The sequence below is a fragment of the Macrosteles quadrilineatus genome, unplaced genomic scaffold, assembly GCF_028750875.1.
Source record: "Macrosteles quadrilineatus isolate MER2022 unplaced genomic scaffold, UCM_ALF_1.0 Scaffold_2__2_contigs__length_208266976, whole genome shotgun sequence".
Taxonomy (NCBI): Eukaryota; Metazoa; Arthropoda; class Insecta; order Hemiptera; family Cicadellidae; genus Macrosteles; species Macrosteles quadrilineatus.
In genome coordinates this window covers 36,366,058-36,384,934 of record NW_026542595.1, presented here as the reverse complement: position 1 = coordinate 36,384,934, position 18,877 = coordinate 36,366,058, and the positions used below count along the sequence as shown (strand labels likewise).

The 18,877-nt window shown below is 33.7% G+C and overlaps 1 protein-coding gene across 4 annotated transcripts in view; it reads right to left on the bottom strand.

The window, feature by feature from the left end:
* LOC128985941 (uncharacterized) overlaps positions 1-18,877 on the bottom strand; it is a 70,980-nt gene that overhangs the window by 8,173 nt on the left and 43,930 nt on the right. The window lies entirely within an intron of this gene.

Below are 18,877 nucleotides of genomic sequence, written 5' to 3'. Positions count from 1 at the left end.
AAGCAGGACCTTCTTATGCTTCAGGAATGTACTAACTACCATTTACTGTAAGTTTAAACTCGTTTTTCCGAAAGTTTTGTTTTTTTATATAAAATGTATCTTTTCTCAGGAACTATTAAAGCTAGAGCCCTGAAATTTTAACCACTTATTTATTAGGTGTAACAGATAATTTTAACACATGGGTTTTGTTCTAGTTAGATTTTAACTGATTTTAGGAATGCCTAATTAGTAAATTTCATGACATTTTTTATGTTTTCCAAAAAAATTTTTTTAATACCTAAAAGTTTATACATTTTAAAATCCCTGTGTTAAATTGTTGCTAAGGTTACCATAAACAACTAACAAAAATTGCATTGTCATAGTTGCTATGGTTTTTGAGAAAAGGTACATTATGTTAACATTGCTAACATAGGGGGTACCGAACCCCCTTTTAACGTTATTAGTTATTATATATAGAGCTGGTGGCGAGTCTGTGTATTCTGTGAGCGATTCTCGAATCTCGTTAATCGAATCTCAAATCCGAATCTATTCTCAGGGTCGAACCCTAAGAATAGATTAGGATTCGACTCATCTGAGCTGCCGTGCCCGTGTCGTGTCGTCAATTGTTTGTATTCTATTCTGCCGATCTTACATATTCTTGACAGTAAACTCATAGTTGGACTTTATTTTTTATTTAATATACTTTTTAGAACTATAAAACAATATGAATAATCATTTAGTTTGGAATAATAATTGATTATAACCTACTTTTAAATGGTAGGTCGATCATTTAAATATTCGATTCAAACTTCGAACCTATTTAGAAATTTTGAATCAAATCAAATATCCCAATATTTGATTCAAAAAAGTTCTAAGTTTTAATATTCGCACACCCCTAGCCATAAGGCTATCCAGAAAGTAGCGGGTACATTTTAAAATAAACCATATACAAAATGAAAAAAAAAAAACAATTTATCTTATCTTATCTTACTAATATTATAAATGTGAAAGTTTGTGTGTTTGTTTGAAGTTCAATCACGCATAAACAAACCACTGGATGGATTGGGCTGAAATTTGGCATGATGATAGCTCACATTCCCGATTAACATATAGGCATATTCTTATCTCAAAAATCCTTTTGGGCTCTGCCCCAGTGGCTCTGTTGTAGTTCCCCATGTTAACTTAATGAGTATTCATATTTAAAGGGAACTATAGAATTTAGTCAGCTGTTTCAACTAAAAAGTTGGTTCTATGATATACAAAAGCATTAAAAAGTTATAAGATTTACCAACAGGGTGCAGCACTATATTTTTTTTGCATTTATGCAAACAGCTTATTTGAACTAAGCAGCAACAAAAAACTGTGATACGCTATGAGAACTGTCAAAGTAGGCTTGTTTAGTTATGTTTATATTTTAAAGTGTCATGAATAATTTGTGATTTTTTGTGAATTTTTAATAATTTTTTTTTTATTGTTTAGGGAAGTGGTAGAACATGAACTACAAACACATGGGGTTCATTATGGCTATGGTAGATGTTTAATACCATTAGTATACCGTCAATTTAAAGAAGAAAATTTTATCAAAATGTGTCCTTCCCCATTGCAAACGCAAAGCTTGAGTATAACTGCAATAAGCATTTTAAACTTACATGCCAACCCTGTACGAAGGACGGGTACTCTGCTAGTATTATATACATTTTAAAGCTAAACTTTTAGGATATTTTTATACATTATCACATTAAAACTAAGGTGTTTATCATAGTGTGGTACAAGCTTTTCAATGCCCTCAATCAGCCGCCTGTGAGTTCAACCACTGGTTTACAACAGTATGGAGTTCAGCGCCAGAGTCAAAGCGTTACGTAGCAAGCCACGTCTTCATCGCTGGGAACAGAGTAGTTGACATGCTTTACCCAAGTCTCATCATCAGTTACAATACAATCAATATGGTTTCCACTAGTGATGGGCGGATCCAAGAAAATGTCGGTACCAGATCCGGATCTTGAAAAAATCGGATCCGGATCCTCGGATCCAGATCTTCGGATCCAAATACAAATACATTTTTTTCTTATTTCAAGGGTGGGTTTTTTAAGTAAAATAATTCATATGGCTAGGCAATGTCAAAGACTAACTGTGTCCATATAAAAACACTTAACTATTTCAAGCACAGTGTTACATTTATGTAACAGACTTTTTGACTTCTTTGATGCACGGTGTTACATCTTTGTAACGCGAGACATTTTATTTTTTGTAAACGATACTACTAGCGCTATGCATCTGGAAACTTTAAATGTTAGTACTATGGACCTTTGCTAGGTGGCAGCACCATCCATTTGTTTACATTCTGACAAATAACTCAAAGAAAACAGCTGTTCCTGGTGAAAGACTCATGCCCAAGATCCCGTCTTTATTTTTATGCAAATGAAAGATATGTTGATATTGATTATATAATTCCTATGCTGTTTTGTAATGTACTGTTATAATAGCATCCCTTGTAATAGTTTAGAGTCATAAAATCAGTAAACTAGAAGGTATTTTGAGTTTTCAAAGTGCGTTACTCCACCATGCAGCTCTGCTTTCCAAATATATCTATCCATAAATAATAAATTAACTATAAAATCCTCCAGAAACTTAATTTTAATTGTGTTTATGCATTTTTATAAATAATATGACATTATAAATAGTTTTTTTCCCATTTTTGGCTCGATATTGATTGTTTTTTCTTTTGTCATTACAATTTAGGATAAAGTTTTGGCATATTGGAACATTTTTTATTGAAACCCGCCTTTAAATTTATGTTTATATTACTTAAATATAAATTGGCCTTTATATTACTTTGTTTTGGCTAAGTAACTTTTACATTTTATAATTTTTAGCGAATTTCCCATATAGGGAATAAGCTATTACCGTAGGTCTCATGGTAAGACCTAGACCCGGGACCAATTTACTTTTTCGTTTTGAGGTCCCCAGAGGCCAAAAACACCATCCGTTCAAATTCATATATATATATATATTTATATATATATATACACGGCCGCGCCCGGGAAGCCAGTCACATAAAATATACACTGGAAGTCAGTCAGTTGCACCCCCCAATATATTTCAAGACTATGATATATATATAATATATGTTGGTAAATATCTTAAGCCTAGACATATCTGAACGTATATATCTCGTTTTTTCTTAAAAATACTAAAATATAATTACGTAAAAAATGCTATGCTAATGCAGTCACCACCGCATTTGCATGGGAAAGCCAGTCACGTAAAATTTGTGCTGTTAAGCCAGTCACTATATATTTTACCGCATACCACTGGAATCCAGTCACTGAAAATCCACCCGGGTATCCCGTCACTTCAGTCACTTTCACCCCTGCCCTTCTACTTTGTGATATTTATTTGTTCTACAAACTTGAAAATCCGCACCTCAAACAAATGGATTATGCTTCAGGCATTGGGCACTCTCATAACCCATCTTTCGCACTTCATTTTAATTAGTTGTCTTCCAGATTACTTAACAATTACTATTCTACAGATTAAATACCTAAATGTCAATGTAATCTTTGGTCGTCTTAATAGTCGTCCTGGCAACTGTGGATACAAATATGTACCGTACTAATTCGCAAGCGTAAGGTGGGAAGTTATTGCTTTATAGTCGCACAATTAGGCCTATTGTTGAGTCCTTGGAGGCAAGCGGCCATCTTGGATGATTTCAAAAAGCTGCAAAATTTATCGTCCAAAAATATTTTTCAAACACCAAAGTGTTTATAATTTAAATAGCTAGTATACTGTGGGATTAGAAATGTTCTTTGTAGTTTTGAATTATTCTCCAAGGGAGTCCATAAAATAAGTTAACGGTCACGGTCATCTTGGAAAAAGGCCAACTAATACGAAAACAATATCCTGTGTTGCGCGGGCCGTAGCACACAAATAGTTTTCCCGCCTCAAACAATCAAAGGCGTGTGGAACAAGGCAAAATTCTTGTCTCTTTTGTGGCGAGAGGTAGGGGCGAGCCTAACGGGTTCCATTGATGGGCTACCCGGCTACCGACCGACCTGAGGTAGCGACTAGCGAGCCAGTGGATGGTTAAAGGTTCTGCCGGTTATTTCCATCATTGCTGGTTCTCGAGCTTTTTGAGCTCGTTGTACAGTGAAATATTACTTCCCTATTTTATATAGCCACAATCAAAGCGATTTTTACAAGAAAGAATGAAGATATAGACTCAGTGATGTGTGGTTACTTAATTAAATCATGTTCCTTGATTGTTTACCCTTAAGAGCCAATAATCAATCAACTTATATTTCTTTATTTTTCGATTTATTATCTATATCAATTCAAGAGGTACCAAATAAAAAATATAAAGTTCCAATATCTTTATGATTTGTAGAATATAGTCATTTTTTCATTGATAAATTTATTTACTATATTATTTAAGCCCTGTACCTGGTTAACAAATATACCGATTACATTTAACGTGTTTTCTTTGAGTTACGCCCCATGGGATTCCAAAGTTTCACAATGTTTACATTTTTGAAGAATGTAGATAACAGAATGTTTAACGAAGTCAGCTTTAAATGCTGTCAATAAAGTTCTTTGATTTTGCGGTCCAAAAGGTAGAAACGATTCGATTTGTGAAACTTTTAACTTTTGCTACGGGCCTGTTAATTGGAGATTCTGACATTCTTAATTTAAGGAAGTAAACGTATTAACATGACGTGTTTGGAGTGGGATTTGAAATATGTGACGTGTATCAAACTTTTTCTCTTCAAAATCCTCTCCGATGTAAAACACAGGTACGGCAGCTAGGTTTATTAGAATTCAAAAGTTTTTTAATTGTCCTCCAATGTTTAGAAATTATTTTTCGATCAAGTTGTTTAATGAATAAATAATTGTTTTGCCAAATTATGTTTCGAAAACAGGAACTAAAAATAGATCAGGAAATAGATATTTTAGTTCAGAAAACAAAGCCAATCAAATAGGCCTACGTACTTTTTAAATAAAAACACTGGTCAGATGGTTTTTAACTTTGCTGTTTATTTACTTCAATAAATTTCTAATAAAAATCACCACAGGTACTAATCTATATAAATAAAATTAGAGTTTTGTCTGTACATTGTTTAGAATCATCAACTTTTAGATTATTTTTACGTTTTAAACATTCAAGAATCCGAAAAAAAGTTTCATCTCAATTACGTTATTATCTCAATCATCAATTATTATCTCAAATCAATTATTATCTCAATTTCGTTGTTGTCTATCTTCCGTCTGTCACGGTCCAAAGGCCATTTTACGCGGCCTTCTCCTGAAAACGAGAGTACCTATCAAGATCCTCGAATCATTTTAATGTATTCACTGGATTGGCGAAAGTGTCTTTAGCTATTAAAATATGGCCTCGCTACTTTGTAAAAAAAACTTACGGACGTTTAAAACCCAATTTTGTGCGATTTTTGTCAAGTTTTCTCACAATGTTTATCACATAATCATCATATGAAATAGCGAACAGCTGTTCGGATCAAGATTATTTTTCTCTAGCTGTCACTGATACGTTTACATTGAATATTGTTTACAAATACCGCAATCATTTCAGATCAAGTTACAAAAGCAAATCCAAACCAAGTTGGATTAAAACCGTTTTTCCTTACATAACGGATTTAATTAATCGCAAGTGCAATAATGTGTAGGGTAACCGTAAATGAAAATAGAGCTTCTTTGTGTATAGAATTTCTATCGAGTTTTGGGTTTATAACCGGGGAAAAGACTTTGACTCAGTGTTCTATATGCCTGGGAAACTTACATTTTTTACATAAGCGTTACCAATAGCTTACATATAAGGTTTCAACTCGTTGACGGCACTTCAATGGTGGTTGTGTAAAGTGTTTAGAGACAACTGCAGTGGGTGATTGTAACAGAGGTTTACGGATTATGCTCAAATCGTATTTCTAATGTGTTTTCTCAACGCTATGTGCTGCTCGCTGGACCATACGTCCAACAGACCAATTATCCATCTCTTGGGTTCGTAGGCTTAAACAATTAATTAACAATTAATTTAATTAATTAAACAATTAACAATTAAGTTGGTAGCGCATAATATCAGTGTTCCGTACGGACAGGCCAAGAGCACCTTTGATAGTGAAATTTCCAACCTGAATGTTTAATGTCGAGGTTGAGGTATAGTATTTTAACTATATATCGTTTGGTTAGTTAGGTAAGGTTAACCTAACCTAACTAACTAAACGATATATGGAATTAAACAATTGAATAATCAATATTACTAATTTAGCTGTTTGTGCCAACAGATATGGAAGTGTACCCCTCATAGATCTATTACGCATTTTTTTTTTTACTTGAAACTGTCAGATACTGTATTTCTGTATTTGTTTGTATATAATAGTTTGGCTAGCATATCTGAAAATATGCAAACCAATAGTTTTTCTTTATTTAGGAAGGTTTCAACTGACCACTAGAGGATCCCCGTGCGTAGAACGGGCACACAGCTAGTAATTAATATTTAATTAATACATCTTATCTTACTAATATTATAAATGTGAAAGTTTGTGTGTTTGTTTGTTTGTTTGAAGTTCAATCACGCATTAACTACTGGCACAGAAGATATACTGTTTTTAATTTATAAATAATTTGTCATATTGTGAGAATCTTGGTGATTTGAATTTGGTGATTTGCTTTTTTCTGCTGTTTAGGTGCAGTGGTAGAACATTATTATGGATATGGTAGATGTTTTATACTATATTATACCGTAAATTAAAGAAACGACACGACGAGTGTCGTTGTCAATAATGTCGTCTGATTCTGACTGATGTCAGATGTTACACTGAATCGGTCACAGGGATAATAATTAGTTGTAACCTACCACTAGCTTACCTAACTAAGTTTGAGTGTTGCTATTTGCAGTGTGGGATGATTGCACTGGACTGTTTAGCTATCTATTTCAGAAAAATAAAGTTTAAAATAAATGAAATTCTAGGATCTGTTCTTAAGTTGTGGCCGTTTTGAGATGGATGCTTTCAGAGTTCAGTTTAGCCTAGCCTGAACAACTGGATTAGTAGCTTGACTTAGTGGTTCATCCATGTTTAGTTTATAAACACTAATCAATGCCTAATCTAGATTATAGGTGCCTTATTCTACTCTGTTTTAAAACTAATATACATAGGCATAAGCTTTAATTTTTGTATTAAATACTGGGTGCATCATTAAGGTAACTCCGTTAGGTTGCTTTTTATAAATAAATAATTTCATAAATCACTGATACCCTATATCATCTAAGTGTGCTCAGTACATAATGACACTCTCTCAAAAAAGTACTAATCCTAACCCAAAAAAATATAGATAGGTAGCTTTAGGCCTACAGAGGATGAGTGTTTATATTTATATCACTTATATTTATATGTCTGTGGTTAGGTTTTGGTTATGTTTGCCTTAAGATGGCTATAAGCTTAGGACTAGATATCAAATAAACTCCCAATTAACTTATAGTGCAGCCTAGCCCTAATTTGTCAGTGTCAATGAAATAGTGCAATATCAAGGACAACCAAACTTGGATATACAACCATGTTTATACCTAAGGTTCCTTTTTGGTACTCACCAACAAGGATCAACCGTAATTATTTTCAGTCAGAAAGTGTCCTGAGTTTCCAGAAAATTGTAACTTATTACATTTTAAAAATTGAGGGTAAATTAAACGTTTCGGTTCTGGTTTTGGAGCGAGTCCAAGTTCTTGCAGTGACTAATACTTCAAAGGAAGGAAGGTGGGAAGATTTTCATACTACTAATAGCCTTCTTTGAATTCAGCGTGAAAAATACTGGGTAATTTCTATAGTTTCGGCCATTTAGGGGAACCAAACAAATTTTTAAAAACTCTTCTATCTCATCATTTCAGTAAACTATGATATTATTATTTGAATAGAAGTTAAATGTCAAGAAAAAAAAATACCGCAAATTATTATTTTTGGGATAGCATTATATTGACCAAGGAATACTCTCAAAGTGTAAAGTTTCCCGAACAAAGCTCGGTCCCCAGCTACTTGTCAAACAACTCAATAATGTACGTTATTTCATAAAATTTGTACCTGAGAAATGTACAAATGGAAAATGCATTTCTCGTAAGTGTAAGCAAATCTTAAAATGATAGGATTTGTAATGATACGATCTTAAAACGAGCAATTCAGTATTCTTATTCAAAACACCAAACACCCGCCACTGGATCAAAATATGCCCGCACGGCGCAATCCGGCACGGTGGGAAGCCCCTCTCGTACAATTTAAATTACGTACATAAGCCAAAAATAAAAAAATATGATTTAGAACATTTCACTTTTTGTATACAGAATCCACTGTTTTTAAACTAACCTGACCAAAAAATAAAATAAAGTAGTAGCCGACAAAAAAAGTTCCGTGGAAATTTGCTATGTCACGTTTCATAAAACATTAAAAATAATCGACTTTATTTGAATATTTAAAATGAAAAGTACCGGGGGACCGAGCCGTGGCTCAGTATGTATATTTCGATTGTAAAAGCAATACAAAGGAAACTCGTGTTTTCTTTATAACTAATTTCGGCTTTTATTGTTTAAGTTTCAGTGGAATTTTAATTTACTATGATGTAACTTTAAATGGACAATGCAACACATTAATTTATTTTAATCTTACACATTTCTGTTATTGTAAATAAATCATAGAAATTTAAAAAAAATAAAAGTAGTATTTTTTTAAATACGTTCCTAATGAATGAATTAATATGCGATCACAGGTTAATACAGTAGCAATCAACTACACAGCATTAAAACAGCACAGTGTATGTAAGGGGTGTGATTTATTTCTTGGTACTAAATTAAGTCATTCTTCAAGTATAAGTAAAACTTCAGCATGGGCATACTCTCTAACGTACTATCATATGATGGATTAGCTGAAGGCAGATAAGTCCGAATCAAGCTTATATTGCTTACTATAAAGATTGTTGTAATACAATTAACTTTAACTAGTGGTCGTCCAGTGGTCGAAAACTCGACCAAAAATATGTAATGTACAGGTTTCAAATGATTTAGGCCTAAAACTTTTTTTTCCCCGTGTGAGTAACTAAGGACTTCTGGATAATTTAAATATGATATTTATATGTTTCTTACTCAGGAACAATGCCGTTCCGGGACACTATATAAATGGACGTTAACGTGATTATAAATTTGCATTTTACATAGTCAAAATACAATAGGTATTGCGCAACCGTGATATGTTAAGTCATTAACCTTGGTTTACTAATAAAAACTACACCGTATGCTTACTCAAACAAAACAAAATTTGCTTACTGTACAGCAATAAATCACGTAAAGAACAAAACAAAATGAAAATGTAGACTAGAAGACTACTGATACCGTAGTCATCCTAGGCTACTACTACATGATGTTTCAGAACAGAAGTATGGGGATAAAAATATTAAATAACTCATAAAACACCATAAAATCATAGTACTGTACTTAAGTCTTTCTGGTAATAATAACAATGATAAAAATAAGATAAAGATAAAAATGATGTAAAACACCTCTTATTATTTCTCTTTGTTCTATTATTTCTTTGGTTTCTCTACATCCACAAGTTGTCATGGTTACTAATCACCCAACGACCCAACCACAAAATATTGTAGTGTTGTGACAGCAGACAGAAGCAGACGATTGTCAGTATGTCAGTGTCAGTGCAAGATTGTCAGTCTGTAGGTGCGAGCGTATAGGTTGACCTTGACGATACTGATCGATATTTCTCCGTTTTGCTTCCATCTTATTTTTGTTAAATGAACTGTAATATTTCAATAATTGGGAACCTACTGCACATAAAAATTACCGTAAATAGTTAAATATATCGTTCATATCGAAATATTAGACTGAAAAACACAGTTAATAAAACATTGGGATTTGTGAGGTTATATAATATATAGGCATCATGATGATGCGACTCCAGTTAAGCGAGGTTCTACTGTATTTGCAAGTTAAAGTTACAAATAGAAAACCCATTATGGTTTGTATTCAATGACCGATGTATTATACAAAATAAATTATAACTTATTTTGATATTAATCAGCAGCATTTATTACATCTTGCAGCACTTATTGGTATATATAAATATCCCAGTTACTATTAGTAAAAAAAAAATAAAACACAAAATTGTGTGGCCATTCAATTTTTATAAACACAGTGTTAAACATTTGACTCTGCAGAATACCGGATGGTAAAGAGTGTTTGGTTTCAAGAAAATAAAATAAAAAATAGTTTAACCTGCTTTACTATTTATTTTGAAAAATAATAGATAGGAAACCATAAGGATAGGTATGGGATTGAACTGAAATAATTGCAGGAAAACTTAAATCGTAAAGTCCACAATCTGTACATTGTTAGAGAGCGAGAGAGAGAGAGAGAGGGAGAGATTTGATAAGGAATCTGAAAAGTAAACAAATAATCGTTTCTGGCGTTCGTTATATTGTACCCCCCTCCCCCCCCCCCCCGTATTTGCACTCGTGACCACTTTTTGTTGCTTCCTTATCATTCATCCGTCCCAAAATATAATTCCTGTAATAGTTTGTTTGTAAAATTGAAATTATTATAAAAATATTTTATCTTTCGAGTGTAGTTTCATGGTTATTCTTATCAGATAGAATAATATCGTTGTCATATGTAATAGTTACTCCTTCGCGTTACGCAATTGCGTAAAAAACAGTTACAGTATCTCGGACAAGATTCACGTATATTTCTCGAGATAAAGAAAATCCGTATAGTTCCCGGTCCGTGGAAACACTGTAAATACTAGGATAAAAAATATTGTATAAAGGAGAAGTTGACTAAAATTTCAACTGAAGGTAAAAAAAATCAAAATAACTTAAAATATGAGATGATGAACGGGTAGGATCAAGATTCAACCAATTATAATTAATTAATATTCGACGATCCTTATTAGAGGTGCATCATATTTATTTGGAGTATGAACATGTTTAAACATTAACACGTAGTTAATCACTATCCCAACACAAATAGTAAAAAGGAGTAAACGAAGGTTACAGACCGCTGGGTTTTACCGCTACAAAGTAGGGTAGGGTGCCGTACTGGCTACACTACTCCACGATAGAACACACGATGAGACAGTCTCCGCATTGGTATTGCAGTTACGCTTATCGACACAGGCAGCAGCACCGGTTTGCTGTTTTCATACGTATAAAGTGCACGGGAAGCCATACCTGACTGGCTTATGGGAGAGCTGACTGGCTTTCGGGCGGGTGACTGCCACACCGAGTAAATTACCAGCGCACTGACTGCCAAACCGGGTGGGCACAAAAGTATATATTTATATATATATATATATATTTATATATGTGTCCGTTAGCGCGATAACTCGAGCAAAATTGATCCGATTTTGATGAAATTTGGTACAAACGTGTAAACCTACATTTATTCGAACGAGTTTGCGAACCAGCTTAATCGGACCATGGGATCAGGGGTTTATGGGGGGTTTTATGGGGTAAAAATGGGTTTTTCTCATTTTTGACCCTAAAAACTTAAAATTTCTAAATTTCTCTCTAGACCATTTTGAAGAGCTTAAAAAAACAAATAATTTAGTATATTGAAGTGTTTTTGAATGTTCATTGACTACGGAGAAAATTAAAAAAATTGTAAATTTAAAATTCCCATGTTATTCTTATGGAGAATAAATAAACTGTTCTAGTTTGCTTGTTTATGGATATATTTTAATCAAATTTGGCAATTTGGTTTATTTCATACTAAGCTATCAATATTTCAATTGAAAAAACACATCTCAACATCTTCCCCGTAGCAGCAAACCTAACTACTGTAATCACTAAAATTAATGTTATTTGAATAGGAAATAAATCTGAAAATTTATAGGGAATATTTTAGTAGAAATCAAGCCGGGTACTAAGCTATCAATATTTCAATTGAAAAAACACATCTCAACATCTTCCCGGAACAGCAAACCTAACTACTGTAATCACTAAAATTAATGTTATTTGAATAGGAAATAAATCTGAAAATTTATAGGGAATATTTTAGTAGAAATCAAGCCGGGTAAATGGAAATTCGCTCAGGATGCAGGTTTGCTGCGACGGGGGTATTTTTACATTCATCAGTGTGTGAATTTTCTTTTACTATATTTATTCAGGTCTCCATATGATGTTGTAATGCTTTATATTGTGTATGTGTAAAATATATACTAACTTTCTTATATTGTAATTTGCATTTGTATTTATGATATCCCCAAAGAAACCCTCTATTTTGATTTTTAATATTTAGGGGATTCAATAAAATAAGTTCCATTTGCTGCACGGTGTTCCATATGTGTAACTCCCTTTTATCACAAACTGATAACAAAAAAAATTGTTAATGCATTTTTATATAACCTTATAAACGTAGTACGGTTCTAAACACAAATTATAAAAAACTACCACCTATCGCGTTGTCTTTCTAACACAGCTATTTGTATCGTAATCTACAACGCAGTGCGAGTGCGTGATTGGCTAGTCGCTATGACGACACACGGTTGCCGTGACAACCTACAGTGCGCACTGAGTACTGCGCCTTGTGTGGGAGGGAAGATTATACCAACAAACTATTTCAGGAATTCCATTTTGGGACGGATGAAAGATAAGTAAGAAACAAAAAGTGGTCACGTGTGTAAAATGTAGTGGGCGAGACAATAAGGCTATAAAGAATATTGTCGCGTCGTTGTTCCTTGTTTGTTTACTTTTTCAGATTCCCTATCAAACGCCCCTATCTGCTATCTCTCTCTCTCCCCCCTCTCTCTCTAACGATGTACTGATTAAACAGATTGTGGTTGACGACTTTTCTACTTCCCTGCGGTTATTTTAGTTCAATCAATCCCACAACCTTTCTATTGCTTATCAAAATAATTAATTAATCTGTTTCGTATTTTATTTCCTTTAAACCAATCCCTATTGTATTTTATAGAATAAAATGTTTATTTATAAAGTTTAACTGGCCACAAAATTTTGTACCTATTCTATTTTGTATAAAGTAACAGTTACTTTGATGATTATATATATCAATAAGTGCTGCGTGCTGTAATAAATGCTTTTTATTCTCAAAATAAGTAATGAATTATTAATTTTTGATAATACATGGGTCATTGAATACCATAATGTCATGTAGTTTCCTATTTGTAACTTACAAATAATAATAATTGATAGTTAATTCTGGAAAATGAAAAATAGTGAATGCATTCATAACCCTGTTGTCAAAACAGCAACGCAGGTGTAAGGGTTTATTGTTTCAGAGGCTAGGGTGTTTCAAGGACAAAGTGCTGGGCCTCCCAGCTCAAGGGGGGGAGGGGTGGTGGTGAGACTGAGAGAGAGGCTATGTCCAAATTGACTAACATTTTTGGGGTCGTTTCTAATGTCCAAATTCACCAACTTTCTACCTGGAGCAGGTACGATATTTCTCCCGGCGGGCGGGGAAGGAATTCCAAATAGTTTGCCCTCGCCTGCTCCGTCTCGTCTCGGCAAGAGTGTACTGCTTAGCCCTAATAGTACTGTTTAAGCTGTGATTGTTTCAGGCAGCTTTAGGTTAGGTTAGGTTAGGTTAAGTTAGGTTTGGTTAGGTTAGGTTAGGTTAAGTTAGGTTAGGTTAGGTTACAGTACACTCTCGCCGAGACGAGACGGAGCAGGCGATGGCAAACTATTCGGAGGGAATTCCTTCCCCGCCCGCCGGGAGAAATATCGTACCTGCTAAAGGTAGAAAGTTGGTGAATTTGGACATTAGAAACGACCCCAAAAATGTTGGTGAATTTGGACCTGGCCGAGAGAGAAGACAGGGAGGAAACTGGTTTTGGCTATTTATTGATTAGTTCACCGACCCTTCTAGACAACAAAATTGAGTGACAGTGACAGTGTTAAATCGCTCTTCTGTATTTCATTTATTGTTTACTTTGTGTGTTATTCTATTATTTTAGTGTTTTGGTCTATTTCCTCCTAGTCCCTTGCAAATTGTATTATCAATGCTAAATAATTGTGGTAAATTCAAATTATATTTTTGATTATTCAAATCTCCTACACAAAAAGATATAAGTCAAACCAGGCAAGGAAAAAACCGGCTATTGTAATCCCCGTACCCAGCCATTTGGGAAGTGTGAAAGTCGTCTAAATATAGCTCAAAGGCTCAGCCTTCCCTTCCCCCCCCCCCCCCCCAACCCCCTACTCAATGTTGCTCGAGGTTATTGCACAACTCCTCCCTCCCTTCTAAATTGTTTTGCCTTTATAGTGTTTCTATTCTGACTTTTATAATTGCTTACAACAGTTCAGTAGTGGAATTTTCTATTGTGAAACAGTAGACCTACTTTAAAACAAAATCACTACCGATCATGTCATTCTATTCTGTGTCAAGTCAGTATACCATTGCCAGTCAGTCGCCGACTGCCTTGAGTTGACCTATTCTGTCGTGACAGCACTGACAGCTATAAAAATAGGTTAGGACAACTACCTCTTGCTTATTTCTATATTTGTATTACTGTAGAATCTACAGTAATACAAATTATTCATCATTTTATGAAAACACAAGTTACATTTCAACAAATATTGATTTTTACAATTTTAAACCAAACTGGCGAGTTCAAAGATAAGCTCGAATTTCAAGGCCGTACTGTACTGGAACTCGAAATCTCAAATACTCGCCCGTTTTGTGTTAATAGTATAAAAAAATCGGATCCATTAATACCGGATCCAGCCCAAGATCCGATTTTTTGTGGATCCGATCGGGTGTCGGTTCTAGCTCAGATCCGGTGGATCCGGTAGTCCGATATCCGGATCCGACCATCACTAGTTTCCACCTTTGTCATACTCTTCCGGAAATATCAGTTCTGCAGCAACTCTTTGTTTTTTATGGTCTTTTGTAGCAACTTCGAAACCTACCTGGCACAAAATTTGTGGTATCCAAATTTGTCAACCACTATTTCATGTAGGTACTAAATTCTGTAAAATTTTTGGAAAATGTTCTGAGAGCTCCATAGTTGTAAAACAACAATTTGACAGGTGAATGACTTATAATTATTAACTTTAGTTGGGGATTAGGGGTAGAAAAAACGTTTTTTTTATGTTTATGACAAAAGGTATGTATTTTTTACGTAGAATCCGATTCTGTGATCAAAATTGGTAGTTTACATTTAAAAAAGTCAACTTCTAGTCTGAAAAAGCCACTTCCGGTGTGATTTTGGATTTGAAATTATCACCATTTGGTAGACTGTGCCCAATTTATCTAGTTCTGTATTATTTGTTGTTTGTAATAAAAGGTTTTCCTTGTTTTAAAAGGGGTGTACGGGTGGTTTTGGACACCCTGTATATGAATTTGAACGGATAGTGTTTTTGGCTTCTCGGGACCTCAAAACGAAAAAGTAAATCAGTCCCAGGTCCAGGTCCTACCATGAGTACTATGGTATAGGTCGGCCGCTTAGAAAGCGACCTCCTCCAGCATTGGTTTAGCATTAGCGCGCAGGTCGTTTTCTAAGCGGCCGAACTATAATAGCTTATTTCCTATGTTATAAACCAGAAGAGATGTGTTTCGTTTTAAAAATAATCAATGGTAGTAACTTATTCGTTATTAGTTTATTATCAAGAAGGCCATGAGGAAGACGCAGAGAATAGGCGAAGAGGAATGCCTTGCTGTCTTGGAAATTCTACAAGTGAGTTAGCATCACCATTTTGTTACCACTTTTTCTAAGTCTAATTACAACATTAGATGCTAGTTTATTTGCATTTAGTTTACCCTATATGGGAAATTCGCTAAACAAATATTTACTGTGTGACTGTGAGCGTGTGGGGCTGACAAATAATTAGGGGTTGGACAAGGACTGGCATCAGTACCTGGGAACAGGAATTCCTGCCCCAGAAGTAATGTCACCAATTCCAGACTGAGATATCTAGATTCATCATTTTGGATATCCTGACATCATTTTTGACTAAAGTAATCGCATTATAAACTTTTGCATTTTAGGGTCGCAATACTCATAATTATTTGCACTCAACGTCATAAGGGCTACCTTTTTAATGAGCTTCTAGTACCCAAAAAGACTCGTGTAAGCAGTTTTAGCCACCAGCTCTTTTTTTAGATTTTACTAAGTTTCGCCACTTTTTGTCATTTGAATAGTAATTTTAAAATTCTACCTAATTGAACTCCTAGAGGTTAATCAAATTTAACTATGTAAATTTTGATGATCAAAACATTGTCTAAAGTAATTTTTTAGAAATATTCAACAGTGTGTGTACTAGTGATGGTCAAAACCAGAAATTTCGAATCTCAAAACCGAAACCGAAACTTTGAAACATCGAATCCCGAATCTCGAATCTCAAAACCTAAACGCGAAACTTTTTTACTTAGCTGGTTACAAAGGTCAAGGTTACAAAAAATACACATAATCATAAAATGTTAAGTATGCAATCTAAACTGAAAGAGATCAACTCCTCCTGACCGCGACATGACATAAATACAGTATGTGAATGTGACTGATAATCTTAAAACCCAATACAACATAATTTTTTATAAACAACCAACAAAAAAAATTAATTAAACTTCTAACACCAACATATACATGAATCTATAATATTAAAACGAAACAGTGTTTTTTTATTTCACGATTCTGAATCAACCACTCGACGGATTTTCATGATTTTTGTGTTGAAAGAAAGATAATTTTGAGAACTAGGGAATGTCGAAGCCATAATTTTAGTTTAGGGCCCCAGTTTTTTAGAAATTAAGTTTTAATTTTTAAAAAGTCTAGCAGCCGACGCTAAGATTCTAAACTAGCTTTTGGCATAAAATAATTTGCTTAACATAACAGCTGTAAACATTCAGATTTTGTGTCACTAATTCAGTATTTGGATAAAAATGTAAAGACATACTTAGGGTTGACTTATTTATACTATGTGTAATGCTAACCATTGATAAGTTCAATTCTTCTGTAAGAGGATGGCAGATAAATTAAATATACATAGAAGAATACTAGGATGTCCAAATTATTTTTAAAGCAATCTTTGTAATCATCGATTTGTTTTCGATCAATATTTTGTTTTAACTAACAGCTGGTTAAATATAAACTATGGAACTTTGAGGTTATTTTATTTACTCTTATTTTGTCATTGATTATAGGAAATAGGTAAGATATCCTCTAAGGAGGACAAGGAAGAAGTGGAGGACCTTTAGAGAGTTTGAAGATGGGGCTGGAGTACCAGTTATTTATTAATTTAAATAACAAATGTTTTATTATTTTTCCATGTCAAAATTGATTATATTAAAATGTTTTGCTTTGTCAAAGTAAGATTAGTAGAGATAATTAGACCACAGTTTTAACCAAAATTAATTAAACCACAGTACAAATCGAGGCTCTGTACACGAGTCTTATTAAAAAAGGATAAACGCAAATTATTTTACTGCTACACTTTTCAAGGAAAGATTAGAAAAATAACAGTGTTAAAATGTTTTAATTCTTCATGGTAGCTTTTTGTTTACAATTAATGTTTGTCTGCTTTAACTTTGTTTGGATTAGGCCCGGAAATATTGATTTCATAAAAAGGAGATCAAGAATAATCAGGAATCACGATTTTAAATTACCACCACAACATCAGCCGGGTTTTATACAAAGATAAACAGATGGATGACATAGATTGAACACAACGTCAACATTGACCTAGGATACTGCAATTAGACAAACCATCCTTTTATGAAATCGTGTTCAGTTGTGGTTACGTTTGGGGGCGCCTATATCAGCGCCCCCAAACGTGAAAATATCACTTTTATTTCAACTATGAATATATTGTAGTTTAAATTAACTACTATGGGAAATTACGATGTACATTTATTCAATGAGGGTGGGTAATTATCGAGGATAGAACTGATAACGGTATGGATAATAAACATTGACAATTACGTCATTAGCTTTACTAGCGTGTTTACTTTTTATATTCCTGCTACATGTGACCAGTTCTTTTTTTCAAATAAATGTTATTTGAACCAAACAGCTGTTTCAAAACAAACTGTTATTGTTTTTACTTTTCTTTGTTTACACTTATTTATTTAGCAATTAATGCATAGTTGTGACGATTAGTTTTGATGTTAGGACACCAAAGTTTAAATTATGTGTACTGTGAATTTTATTGGATATTATCGTTTTATTTTAGGTCGTTTCTATTCATACCTACTGGAAATTGTGTATAGTAGTTGTATTGTGGTGATAATAATTATGGAAGAGGCAGGTATGCTATGGAAGGTGGTATCATTGACTAGGTCTACTTCTCAATTGACTATTACTCTCTCTACTGTAGGCTACTTATAATCAGTCTGCGTCTGTGCGAATCGGCTGCAAATCTCACTTCAACGCTTTTCACATCGTAAAAATTGCAGAATTGCTGTTTTATTGTAAAATTATCGGATTTACAATGCATATCGTTTCGGCCTATGATGGAATAAAAACATATTTGGTCACACAACATTTGTGTACAAGATGATTTTTCACATTAAAACTGCAAGAAACTTTGTCTTTATATGTGTAAACTAGCTGATCTGGATTGTACACGGTTTTAACTGACTACTAAATTCCCGTACGTAGGACGGGCTAACACCTCGTATTAGATTAATTAGAAAATTTAGTGGTCAATATTTCTTTGTGTATAGTAAATATTGATGTGAAACTGAATTGTACCAGTTATAGTATTTAAGATACCTTTTGAAGTTCAGAATAAAATTTACTTGTTTCATTACTGTTAATGGCGATGTTTGCTCTGTTGCTACTAGCTTGTTGGAAACAGTGTTAAAAACAATAACAATGGCACAAAAAATGTCAGCAGTTTCAAAAATAAAACTGCCAAAATCTTCTTTTTCTAAACTTTTGAATCT